Below are 11445 nucleotides of genomic sequence, written 5' to 3'. Positions count from 1 at the left end.
TTTTTTTTTTTTTTTTTTTTTTGGTGGAGGGTTGGGGGGTGGCTGGCCAATATGGAGATCTGAAGGGGTTTTTAAAAAGGAGGTTAAGACAATGGCTTTTAGAGTCAGACTGACAGAGGGCTGGCCAGTTAGCTCAGTTGGTGAGTCAGACTGAGTACAAAGTTCAGCTGTCATTTACTAGCTGAGCAACTTTGGGAAATCATTTTAACCTCTGGACTTCAGTTTTCTCATCAGGTACAATGAGGGTAATAACAGGATTGCTGTGAGAATTAAGAGATGAGAAGTACATTGAGCACTTAGAACATTCTTGGTACTTAGCACTGAAAAACATTAGCCATCACTTGTATAACAAAAAGAAAAAAGAAAAAGAATAGTGAGCATGGTGCTGATAACATCCAAAGTCTGGGGTTTGATTCCTGGACTGGCCAGAAAAAAAAAAAAAAATGGAGAAAAGATCATGTCTTTCCCATCTAGTGTGCTGTGGCTCCCTGACACCCACATACTCCCCACCCTGCCAGGAACCCCCTCACTCCTTTTCTGCATTACTAATCCCTGCCTCTTCTGTAAGACCTAGCTCAGTGGCCCCTCCTCTGAGCTTCCAGGGCATGTAGGGTTGGATTTGACTGGACAGTGAGTTCCTGTTTTACCTACAAATCCACTGCTCAAGCTTAGTGGATGTTTGTTTGCATGAGTGAATAATCCCTTGCTTTTGTATGTCACTTTAATTCATAAAGCTCCTAGGAAATAATTATCTGATTTAATCTTCAGAAGCACACTGCAGGGGAGAGCACTGTTTTACAGATTAAAAAAAGATATATATGATCACAGGTTTGGATCTCCATACCGGCCAGCTGACAATAAATATATTACACATATATATGTCAAATTTATCAGTGAGAGGTTACCTGGAGTCTGCATGAATCACACAGTTTGCTGTAACCTAGATCCTACCTGAGACACAGCTCCTGGGTTACCTCGTGCAGCCAAGGGTGAGTGTCACAGGAGAAAAGCTCCCACCAGCCAATGGAGGTGGCTTCTGAGAAACTTCACTGAAGTCACCAACAAGCTGAGAGTAGCACTCAGCCCTTCACCTGATCATGATCCCTATCCATCCAGGCCCTCTCAACCCAGTGAATATGAGAAACCCCAACACCTGACCCTCTCACCCAGCCAGTCCTCAGATCCGCCCTTCCTGGGATGTGGCTTTCCCTCTCCCAGGGGAAAGGCTGAGATGGTTTCAGAATGATGTGGGGGGTGCACATGCCCTTTTTGGTCAATTTGAATAGTGAGGCTCCAGTGGGGGGTTTGCAAGTGAACCGGGAGTGCAAGCCTCTCATCCCCTCTGCCAGGTTCCCTCCACAGCCTCTGGGCCTCCCCTCAGGTCTGTCCGGCCACTGTCTTCCTCACTGACCTCTTTTCCTCTCTATGCCACCACATCCTTCCTTTATCAAAAGCAGCTGCTTTGTGTTCTCCTGAACTGCCTTTTAGGGGAATGGTATTTGCATCTCCTGGTAGCTGGTTTCTGCCAAGAAAGGCAATGGCCAGGTGGAACAGGTTCTGACTGCCCAGGTGAGACTGGAGAGGCCTTGATGGTCTACCACTCTTGGAGAGTTGAGAAGCCTACACTGCTGATGGGCACCACAACTGAGAACCCTTCCCCTATGCCACATCCCACCTCCCAGGACCCAGCAGCAACCCTTTTTCTTATAGGTTTTTCATTCATCCAAACCTTTATTATTGAATTCCTGAGTGCTAAGCACCTGAGAACAGGATCTCAGTGCAAATATCACCTCCTCCATGAAGCCTTTGAGGCTCTCCCTGGGAATAAGTAAGCTCTTCTCTGGTTACTGAAGTTCAGTGGAAAGTTCATGGGCTTTGGTGTTGCTCAAACCTGGGTTTTAATCCCAGCTTTATTTACCAGCTGAAACATCTTAAAATGTTATTTAACCTCTCTGAGCCAGTTTCCCTAACCGTAAAACTGATTCCACCTACACACAGGGTTGGCATGTGGGTTAAAGGAAATCCTACATCTAAGGCAGATGGTAGACACTCAGAGAGCTTCAGCTTGCATGTGGGTTAAAGGAAATCCTACATCTAAGGCAGATGGTAGACACTCAGAGAGCTTCAGCTCAACTCTTTAATCCCAGCTTTATTTACCAGCTGAAACATCTTAAAATGTTATTTAACCTCTCTGAGCCAGTTTCCCTAACCGTAAAACTGATTCCACCTACACACAGGGTTGGCATGTGGGTTAAAGGAAATCCTACATCTAAGGCAGATGGTAGACACTCAGAGAGCTTCAGCTTGTCCCTTCTCCCAGGAGACAGCAGTGCCCAGCCCTCAGTCTTTGTCTAGCACAGCACCCTCTTTCATCCCACCATAGCCCTCACGTAGAGGAGGGCCACAGGCTTCAGCCCACTCCAAGGGCCTGCGTTGCTCCCTGCTGACGCATCCCCAGGCACTCTTGCACTCTCAGCCCTGGGCTTTGGGCTCCCAGGAGCTCTCCTTACTGGGTGTGAGCTCTTCCTTCTTTCCTAGGGAGCCTCAGGCAGGCCTAGGCAGGTAGGACATTTCCACTGCTGCCAGCCCTGCCCCAGATGGGTGGGGAGGGGCAGATTTTTCCCACTGAAAGGCCTTGGGACATGATTCTCCCCATTCTGGTTGGGCTACTTTAGAAGCCCTGGGCATCCAAGGAGCAGTATTGTCACCAAGAGGGCTAAGAGACAAGACAGAGAGAAAACGCAGGCTCCCTGGGTCTCTCACAGGCATCACCTCCCGCTCTGTGCACTTGGGTGTGGAAGGCTTCTACCTGGAGAGCAAAGGGTGGAGGTGTGGTCTAGATACAGTGTGTAAACTCACACAGTTGACCTCTGGAATCCCAAATGTTGCTGTCAGTAAAATGAGATAATGTCTTCACAGGTTTGCTGTGGTAATCACATGAGATTCATATGTGTGAGGGCTCAGAATTGCAAGGCAAGAAATGTGTCACATTGGGTCATGACATGACCCAGCTTACAGTCCTTCAATGGCTTCCTCATAGCTCTTGGGGGTAAAAACACCTTTAACAGAGTCTACAGTTACCTCATTAACCTCATCTCCCACTATCTGAGCCACATAGGTCTTGCAGATCTTTCTGCAGCCTGAGCTCACACCTGCCTCAAGTCTTTTGCATGCACTATTTCCTGGCCTGGACCTCCTCCATGTGACACCCTGCCCATCCTCAGCTTCAATGAAACTTCCCTGGAGAAGCCTTTCCTGACCAGCTACACGAGGCCAGGGTATCCTGTTACTGGTTCTCTTTGAACCTTTGTCTTCTCCTTTGCACACTTCTAAGAGTCGTGTGGCTGTTTAAGGTCTGTAAACCACCCCCTCCCTGAACGTGTGCTTCCTGACAATACAAACTGTGCATGTCTATTTTGCTTACCGCTGTATCCCCAAGACCTTGCACAATACTTGGTGCACTGTAGGCATTTTATTTGCTTAAAGAAAAAGCAACAGCTTCATCCCCAGTGTCATCCACTCTCCCTTAGCCTGAAGACTGCAGTAGTCACAATCATTCCCCACCCCACCGCAAACACTCAGCTCAGCGCTCTACCAGAAGAACCAGGAGGGCTGTTCTGACTTTCCCCCTTACTCCGCCCAGTCAAAACCCAAAATTCCAGTCAATTGCATCTTCCCTGTCAACTCTTTCATGACCTCAGAACTTGGCCTGTTTACCATGTCACCGTAGTTTCAGATTTAGGGCTGTTCTATAGATTGATTATTCACCTGTCAGCAAACTTCCTGAGAACTGCTCCATCCCTCCAATTTTTTTTTTTTTTTTGGCATCTGGCTAGTATGGGGATCTGAACCCATGACCTTGGTGTTATAAGGCTGTGTTCTAACCATCCCTCCCTGTTAACCAACGAGCAGATTCTCTCGCATCCGACAGGCTTGAGTACAGGTCTAGCTGTGCACTGTCCTAGCTGTTAGACCTTGAATGAATCCATTTCTGCACCAGTTTCTGCATCTGTAAAATGGTATACTACTTCACCAAATGGTTGAAACCACGAGGCACAAAAATTATTATCTGTGTCAGACACTACATGCTTTTGTCTGTACAGCTCAATGAGGTAGAATCCATTTGGCTCATTTCACATGGGAGGTAACTGAAGCACGGAGGGGTTGGGCACATGGCTTGCTCATACCATTATTTAGTTGTTCATCTCAAATGAACACCTTCCAGAGCCCAAAGCTCTTGCCTAAGTGCCATGCTTGCTGTTCTTTTCAAGATAGGGGCAGAATAGGTGCTCAGCAGGTTGAGACTATTCAGATTCAAATTCAACAAGGCAGCTAGGGAGGTTTATCTCCTAAAGCTCACTCGAAGCTTGTCCAAGTATGTGATAATGTTTGAGACAGGGATGTAGAAACTTAAAAGGTTCCCCTTCTCCTTTCATTTGAAGAACCAACTCCCGCCTTGTTGCCTTGTTGTTGGCCGGTGTAACTGTTAGTAGCGACAGCGATGATGGGACAAGCAGCAGTTACAAAGTGTGCAGAAAAGGTGACAGAAACTTGAAAGTGAACTCTATTTCAAATTTCTTAACCTCAGGAAGTTAGGGAACAATGTTTTTAAAGTTATATTTTGTTTGGGCCATGAGTGCCAGATTGAGGAACAATAAATACTTTTTAAAAGTATGCATCCACGCAGTTTTATTGTAATCTTTGTTTCCTCAAATATCTGGGGCTCTGGGGTGGTGGTTCACAACTGCACATTTGCTTTACTTACGGAAGGTTAAAAAAAAAAAAAAAGAGCTTGGACTCTACCCCAGACCACATAGAAGCTCTGTCTAGCGTTGAGCCCAGGCATCAGTGCGAGTTGAATTATATTTGTTAAAAGATCCCCACACGATTCCAATTTGCAGGTGGATTTGAGAATCACTGCCCTAGAATGGAGATTCCCAGTGTGGTCTCAGCCAGTATTAGCATCGCCTGAGAACTTGTTACAAATGCAAATTTTCAGACCTCTCTCAAGACCTATTGAATCAGAAACTGAGGGGGTGGGACCAATAATGTGTGTTAACAAGCACTCCAGGGGATTCTGCGGCAAGCTAAAGAACTCCTATGGAGGCACTATGTTTTAAAGCTGAAAACAATCAAAAAGGACATCCCATCTGTCTGTCCTTCTGTAACCTGGAAAAAGGAGGGAGAGTTAAACAGCCTCCTATGAAGTTCCTGGAAGAGTCAGGCCTAGATTCTAGGTTTTGCCTTCCCATCTGTAGTCCTCTCCTCTCTGAGGTCCTGTCCACTCTTGGGCAGCCTTGTGGTAGATGGTCCACAAAGATAGCCACAACTCTTCCCAGCCCTGCACATGCATGTCACTCTTCCCATCAAGAGGTGGACTTGATTTTCCCTCTGTATTAGTCAGACTGCAAGGGCTGCTGTAACAAAGTACCACACACTTGGTGGCATAAAACAATAGAAGCTTATTGTCTCGTGGTTCTGGAAGCTGGAAGTCTGAGATCAAGGTGCCAGCAGGGCTCTGTTTTCTCTAAAGGTGCTAGGAACGGGTCTGTCCCAGGTCTTTTTCTAGCACTTGATAGCTGTGGCAGCATAACTCCAGTCTTCACATGGCATTCTCCCTCTTTGTGTGTATATGTCCGATCCTGCTCTATACTAGTAGTACCTCATCTTAACTAATAACATCTGCAATAACCTTATTTCCAATTAAGGTAACATTCTGAGGTACTGGAGGTTAGGACTCCAATATATGATTTTTTGTGGGACAATTTCTTTTTGGCAGCTGGCCAGTGTGGAGATCTGAACCCTTGACCTTGGTGTTACAAGGCTGTGCTCTAACCAACTGAGCTTACTAGCCAGCCCAAAGGTGGGACACAATTTATAAAGTTGAGGCAATAGCTACGCCAATTGTATGGCTAGGCATTTCATAACCAAAGCCAAATCGTTTCATTATTTTAGTTATACTAAGTTTCCACTTGTATTGTCAGGGCTAGGGCTCAGATCCTTCAAACCCATTGTACAGATTGGGCCACCAGACCCCTCACACGCAGGTCCACGCTAGGTAGCTGGGAAAGATCCCAGAAGCCGTTGGCAGACGACATGAGCTCGGTCCTCAGCAATGGCGGCAGCAGTAGCGGTGGCCTCTTGGGGTATCCTGGGTACATTGGCAGTAACAGCTTACAGCAACAGCCTCCAGCAGCAGTAGTGGCCTCCCCGTGGCCCCCTGGGGCATCGCAGGAGGCCCTGTGGATCAGAGCCACTTGTCCTTTATATTTAAGTCCGTAACCCAGGACACCTGGGTGCACATGCGCAATTACATTAGACAATAGTCAAGGAACACCTGGGCACACGTGCATATTTACATCAAATGCTCGGCAAGATTCTGAACATCTGAGAGGCCCTGACCATTTCCTATATTTTCCCAGCACAATTCAACCCATAACACCTGCCAATGAATCTGGACCTCAAGGCCTAGGTCTTAAGAGGCCTCACAACTTGTTTTCATTCTCTAAAAGCTGGCTGCCATGTAAAGAATACCAATTACACTGCTGGAGAGAAAAGCTCTGGAGGAAGAGAGACCAGGAAGAAAGGAAGGGAGGCCCAGCCCACCCCTAGCCTTTCCAGCTGTGTGAGTGCTGCCATTTTGGGTTTGGCTAGGGCAACACAGAGAAGGCAGGCTCTACCACCAAGTCCTGCCCAAATTACAAATCATGAGTGAATCAACAGTGGTTATTTTAAATCACTAAGTTTTGGGGGTAGTTTGTTATATAGCAAAAGATAACTGCAACAAACCCCAAACAACACAGGGCCTTTGTAATTAGTGCTAGATTCCTTCTGTGGGAAGCCCTTCTGTCAGAGCCCAATGCCTGCCTATCACTCAGATAAAATATTTGGGTCTCACTGTTGGCTGAGTGGCTGGGAATGAGGACAAAGTTGTGCTTGTATTTAATGAATGGCCCCCTCTGACCTACCTAAAAGCTTCTGAGAGTGCGGGTGAGAAGCTGGGGCTCTGGTGTGAGCAGGGGAGGGGCAGAGAGGTACTGAGGGGCGCTTTGTGCAATGGCCCCCTCTGACCTACCTAAAAGCTTCTGAGAGTGCGGGTGAGAAGCTGGGGCTCTGGCGTGAGCAGGGGAGGGGCAGAGAGGTACTGAGGGGCGCTTTGTGCGGGTGGGCTTGCAGCCAGAGCTCGGGTGCACAGAGCCAATTGTGTGGACTCCAGAACACTGGAACCTTGGGAGGTTAAGAGGAGGAATACAAGTAGTGAGAGGCCTTGGTTAAGGGGAAAATTGGAATAATTAACCACTGAGTACAAGTGTCTTCAAAAGAGCTTAATTTTTGGTGAAATGAAGAGCTGCAGAGAAGCACAAAGAAGTGATTACTTAGAATAGGAACAGAGGATTATTATATGGAGAACAGGGATGGAAGAGAAAGTGCTTAAACACACAAAGCCCCCTTTCCTCCCTTGTGGTGGGTTACGGTCCCCCTCGTATTGCTAATAGCAAATACTAATGAGTGCTTACTGCATGTCAGGTACTGTTCCAAGCTCCGTATAGTTAATCCTCACAACAACCCTGAGGTAGGCGCTATTGTTCTAATCCCATTTTACAGATCAGGAAACTGAGGCCCAGTAACATGACCAAGGCTGTGTAGTTGCTCAGTGGCAAGGCTGGGATTCAAATCCAGGCATTCGGGCTTCCGAGTCTGTGCTCCTAATCACTAGCTATGCTGCTGCCCTTAATGCCAGCCAAATGGATTTCCACACTGTCCCTCGCACCTCTGCAGAGGTTTCAACACAGCAACTACACATGGCTCGTGCTTGGGGCTAGTAAAACCCACTCACGCCAAGGGGCCCAGCCATCAGGGCATGGGACAATTCCCTGGTGGGATACTCTAAAACAAGATGACCAAATGGGCCAGGGTCTGCCTCCCCTTTAACTGTTGCTGCATGAAGCTTTATTTTTGGGGGTTTTGGTGGCTGTCTGGGAAGGGGATCCAAACCCTTGACCTTGGTGTTCTAACACTGTGCTCCAACCAACTGAAGTAACTGGCCAGCCCTTTTTGTTTTGGTGGCTTGCTGGTATGGGGATCTGCATGAAATTTTTTTATGGAACTTGTCCATCGCCTGACAGCCTGAAATCAGCCCCTCCCAGAAGTGGCAGCCACAATCTCTAAGGAGGCTGCCCCAGGCTGGGAGCCTGCTCAGACTTGATGGGGAAACAAATCAGATTCCAGGAGACTGAAAAGGGGATGGGGTGTGTGGGGAAATGTCTACACCTGACACTCTCATCCTTCAGTGTCTTCCTAGTTGCCTGGGTTCTGTGCCCTTGTCCACGGAGATGTGGAGGGGGAAGGGTTCTTAACTCCAGATCTAGTCCCTGTCCCTCAATTCACAGGCCAGGAAAGAGTTTAGAGGAGAGAACTCATTGACAAGGACTAACCCCTGCCCCGAATGAGAGGTGGGTCATCTTTTCCCATGGGCTGCTACACCGCACTGCATTTCCTCCCCCAGACTGAGGGCTGGGGGTAGGGAAAGGAAGCACATGCTCACCACGGGCTCCCACATTCTTCCTGTCACTGAGGGAATCCCACGTTACTCCCTCAGCTAAGATCCCTGCCATGTCCTTCTGAGCAGGTGTTCAAGTCTACGGTTGAGCCAGTATCAATAGCCACCTGGATTGTTCCTCAGGGTGGTCAGAGTGCCCCAGGAAGTGGCACATAGCCACAGCTTGAGGCTGAGGCCCACAACTTTGTCGCCAATTTGCTTTCTAACTTTGTTCCCTCTCTCCCTGGGCAATAAGAATGAGCCAGCCTCATTATGAAGTAAGGTGCCAGGGACATGGAGAATCACCTACATTTATTATCATCCCTTGGACTTTAACTCCCAGACATCTAAGGTCTTACTTAGGTGGTCACCATCTTTCCCTGACCATAACTCGGCATGCCTGCTCCTACATTCCTGCTCACACAAAGCTCAACCTAGCTCAGTAGCTGTGTATGCACTGGGGGGCCCGCACTGGGCGGGCTGCGATTCATACACACCCCCACCCTCAAAGGCTCACGCACTAGGGGAGTCCTTTTTTTTCACTCATTAGCTGCACCCCTCATTCTGGTCAGGTGATACCTGTTCCGTTGACAAAGGCTGCCCCCTCCCGAGTGTCACCTGGCTCCCACCACTCTGCCTTGCACCGTTAAGTCCCAGCGTTAGGGAGCTAGTTGGAGTTCTGAAATGTTATGCCGTTCCTTCTGCCTTGTTCCCTCCTGGTCTTCCTAGCAAACTATTCAGCCCTTGAAATCCACTCATCAGCCCTGCTGTCTGCCTGGCTTCTGGACTTCATCCACATTCCTAATCATTTGTCCCATCACCTTGTGATTTGTCTGCATGGCTTCCGCTTCTTGTGGTGCTCTCTTCTAAACTTAGACCTGGACGGCAAGTGGGTTTCATGCCCCATGTGCTGGGGGCCCCTTGGAAGTGGCCATGCTGGGGATTCTAGGGCCCCATCAGGGCTCAGAAGGGGGTGGGGAAATGTATCCTGCTGGCAGTTCTCTTTCTTCAGATGCTCTTCCCAGTCCCCGAGAGGAAAGCTCAAAGTCTCGAGGAGCGCCTGACTCCTTTCTTGCCACTCATGTGATGGAATACGAGATGAATTCTACCTGAAGGAAAAAATAGAAACCAGGAATTCCAATTTCCCACCTACAAATATACCCGTATGAGTGCCCATCTGCCTCTGTCGCTGCTGCATTTGATACTAGGATTGAGCCCTCGAAACACGCAGCCTTCTGTGACCACCCTTCTCCCCCAGTTCTCTTCTCATCTCTTGAGCTGGAACGTCTCTCCACCCTGTGGACAGCAGCACTCTCTGAGGTGTTGCCCACCCAAAATTCACATTGAAGCCCTGATTCCCAGTAGCTCAGAATGTGGCTGTATTTGGAAATAGGGCCTTTAAAGAGCTAATTAAGGTAAAATGAGGTCATATGGGTAGGTCGTAATCCAATATGACTGTAATGTCCTTATGAAAGAGAATTAGGACACAGAGAGAAGACCATGTGAAGACTCAGAGAAGGTGGCCATCTACAGCCAAGAAGAGAGGCCTAAGAAGAAACCAACCCTGCTGACACCTTCATCTTGGACTTCTAGCCTCCAGAATTGTGAGAAAATATATTTCTGCTTTTTTTTTTAAACAGGTAATTTTATTTATTTATTTTTTTTGCCCTTTTTTTGAGACTGGCCGCACCGTGCTCAACCAGTGAGCGCCCCGACCATCCCTATATAGGATCCGAACCCGCGGCGGGAGCGCTGCTGCGTTCCCAGCGCCGCACTCTCCTGAGTGCGCCACTGGCTCGGCTCCTATATTTCTGCTTTTTAAGCCACCTAGCTTGTGCTACTTTGTTACGGCAGCCCTAGCAGACTAACACAATATCTGTAACTGAATTCATCTCCAAACCCAAACAGGAAACACAGGAGGAAGAACATCTCATGCTATCCGAGGCGGAGAGTGACCCGTGACTCTTCCCTCCATGAGCATGTCAACTCGTTACTAAGTGCTGTAAGTCTAACCCTTTTACTCTTCCCTTCCCCGTCTCACCGCTCTGGTCCAAGCATTATTTTTCACCTTGATTACTACACCAGTCTTTACCCCTCTACTGTGCCTGGACATCTACCCTTCTTGCAACTGCCAAGCAATCCTTCAAGGCAAGTGCTATGGGTTGAATGTGTCCCCCCAAACTTCACGTGTTGGAAACTTGATCCCCGTTGTAACAGTGTTAAAAGGGCGGGAAACCCGATTATGGTATTTGAAAGGTGGGGCCTTTAAGAGGTGGTTGGATCGTTAGGACTATGCTCTCAGGAACGGATTAGTCATTCATGGAGTAAGGGTTATCCTGGCTGTGGACTGGTGGCTTTGTAAGGAGAGCACCTGAAAGCGCTCTTGCCATTCCCCCCATGTGATACCCTGCGTTGCCACAGATCCTGTAGAGAGAAATGAATTCATATTTCATTTTCTTATAAATTACCCAGTTTCAGGTATTAGATTATAAACAGAAAACTGACTAATACAGCAAGATCTCAGCACTACTGACATTTCGGGGCAAGATAATTCTTTGTTGAGGGGTGGGGGGCTGTCCCCTGTTTTGTAGGATGTTGAGCAGCATCCCTGGTCTCTACGCATTACACAGTGGAACACCCCTATCACCTAGCTGTGACAACCAAAAGTCTCTCTCACCATTGCCAAGTGTCCCCTGGAGAGCAAAACTGCCCCAGGTTGAGAACCACAGCTTTAAGGACAGGTTATCCTTGAATGCAGGCACTTGAAAGCCACTGAAGATTTTATATAGAAGAAAGTTCAAACTCCTCTTTTCCCCCATTGGCTCCCCAGCATCTAGAATAATCCATGGCACATAGTAGGTGCTCATAAATATTTGAAAAAGAAATCCAAAACCAAGGTCGTTCAG

This window comes from Galeopterus variegatus, unplaced genomic scaffold, assembly GCF_000696425.1.
Source record: "Galeopterus variegatus unplaced genomic scaffold, G_variegatus-3.0.2 Scaffold3033, whole genome shotgun sequence".
Classification (NCBI taxonomy): domain Eukaryota; kingdom Metazoa; phylum Chordata; class Mammalia; order Dermoptera; family Cynocephalidae; genus Galeopterus; species Galeopterus variegatus.
This window is presented reverse-complemented; position numbering follows the sequence as displayed.